Genomic DNA, 2,500 nt, shown 5'->3' on the forward strand with positions numbered 1-2,500 from the left:
GCCACACAAGAACAGCCCAAAAACAGGCCAAAACAGCCCAAAAACGGGCCAAAACTGGCCATTTTTGGCTGCGCGAGCGAGCGGCGAGCGGCGAACAGCGAGCGAAGCGAGAGGCAGCACCGTCCCTGCTATACGAAAGCCCCATCCAGCCCTGTGCCACCCGGGGGGTTCCAGGGTGCTGAGATGGCTGACGTTTTGCTCCGCTCACGACGGTCACCGCACCACGCAAGAACAGGCCAAAAACTGGCCAAAACAGCCCAAAAACGGGCCAAAACTGGCCATTTTTGGCTGCGCGAGCGAGCGGCGAGCGGCGAACAGCGAGCGAAGCGAGAGGCAGCACCGTCCCTGCTATACGAAAGCCCCATCCAGCCCTGTGCCACCCGGGGGGTTCCAGGGTGCTGAGATGGCTGACGTTTTGCTCCGCTCTCGACGGTCACCGCGCAATGCAAGAACAGGCCAAAAACTGGCCAAAACGGCCCAAAAACGGGCCAAAACTGGCCATTTTTGGCTGCGCGAGCGGCGAGCGGCGGACAGCGAGCGAAGCGAGAGGCAGCACCGTCCCTGCTATACGAAAGCCCCATCCAGCCCTGTGCCACCCGGGGGGTTCCAGGGTGCTGAGATGGCTGACGTTTTGCTCCGCTCTCGACGGTCACCGCGCAATGCAAGAACAGGCCAAAAACTGGCCAAAACGGCCCAAAAACGGGCCAAAACTGGCCATTTTTGGCTGCGCGAGCGAGCGGCGAGCGGCGGACAGCGAGCGAAGCGAGAGGCAGCACCGTCCCTGCTATACGAAAGCCCCATCCAGCCCTGTGCCACCCGGGGGGTTCCAGGGTGCTGAGATGGCTGACGTTTTGCTCCGCTCTCGACGGTCACCGCGCAATGCAAGAACAGGCCAAAAACTGGCCAAAACGGCCCAAAAACGGGCCAAAACTGGCCATTTTTGGCTGCACGAGCGAGCGGCGAGCGGCGGACAGCGAGCGAAGCGAGAGGCAGCACCGTCCCTGCTATACGAAAGCCCCATCCAGCCCTGTGCCACCCGGGGGGTTCCAGGGTGCTGAGATGGCTGACGTTTTGCTCCGCTCTCGACGGTCACCGCGCAATGCAAGAACAGGCCAAAAACTGGCCAAAACGGCCCAAAAACGGGCCAAAACTGGCCATTTTTGGCTGCACGAGCGAGCGGCGAGCGGCGGACAGCGAGCGAAGCGAGAGGCAGCACCGTCCCTGCTATACGAAAGCCCCATCCAGCCCTGTGCCACCCGGGGGGTTCCAGGGTGCTGAGATGGCTGACGTTTTGCTCCGCTCTCGACGGTCACCGCGCAATGCAAGAACAGGCCAAAAACTGGCCAAAACGGCCCAAAAACGGGCCAAAACTGGCCATTTTTGGCTGCACGAGCGAGCGGCGAGCGGCGGACAGCGAGCGAAGCGAGAGGCAGCACCGTCCCTGCTATACGAAAGCCCCATCCAGCCCTGTGCCACCCGGGGGGTTCCAGGGTGCTGAGATGGCTGACGTTTTGCTCCGCTCTCGACGGTCACCGCGCAATGCAAGAACAGGCCAAAAACTGGCCAAAACGGCCCAAAAACGGGCCAAAACTGGCCATTTTTGGCTGCACGAGCGAGCGGCGAGCGGCGGACAGCGAGCGAAGCGAGAGGCAGCACCGTCCCTACTATACGAAAGCCCCATCCAGCCCTGTGCCACCCGGGGGGTTCCAGGGTGCTGAGATGGCTGACGTTTTGCTCCGCTCTCGACGGTCACCGCGCAATGCAAGAACAGGCCAAAAACTGGCCAAAACGGCCCAAAAACGGGCCAAAACTGGCCATTTTTGGCTGCGCGAGCGAGCGGCGAGCGGCGGACAGCGAGCGAAGCGAGAGGCAGCACCGTCCCTGCTATATACGAAAGCCCCATCCAGCCCTGTGCCACCCGGGGGGTTCCAGGGTGCTGAGATGGCTGACGTTTTGCTCCGCTCACGACGGTCACCGCACCACGCAAGAACGGACCATAAACAGGCCAAAACAGCCCAAAAACGGGCCAAAACTGGTCATTTTTGGCTGCGCGAGCGAGCGGCGAGCGGCGAACAGCGAGCGAAGCGTGAGGCAGCACCGTCCCTGCTATACGAAAGCCCCATCCAGCCCTGTGCCACCCGGGGGGTTCCAGGGTGCTGAGATGGCTGACGTTTTGCTCCGCTCACGACGGTCACCGCGCCATGCAAGAACGGACCAAAAACAGGCCAAAACAGCCCAAAAACGGGCCAAAACTGGCCATTTTTGGCTGAGCGAGCGAGCGGTGAGCGGCGAACAGCGAGCGAAGCGAGAGGCAGCACCGTCCCTGCTATACGAAAGCCCCATCCAGCCCTGTGCCACCCGGGGGGTTCCAGGGTGCTGAGATGGCTGACGTTTTGCTCCGCTCACGACGGTCGCCGTGCCACGCAAGAACGGACCAAAAACAGGCCAAAACAGCCCAAAAACGGGCCAAAACTGGCCATTTTAGGTTGCGCGAGCGAGC

Source organism: Musa acuminata, unplaced genomic scaffold, assembly GCF_036884655.1.
Source record: "Musa acuminata AAA Group cultivar baxijiao unplaced genomic scaffold, Cavendish_Baxijiao_AAA HiC_scaffold_553, whole genome shotgun sequence".
Taxonomy (NCBI): domain Eukaryota; kingdom Viridiplantae; phylum Streptophyta; class Magnoliopsida; order Zingiberales; family Musaceae; genus Musa; species Musa acuminata.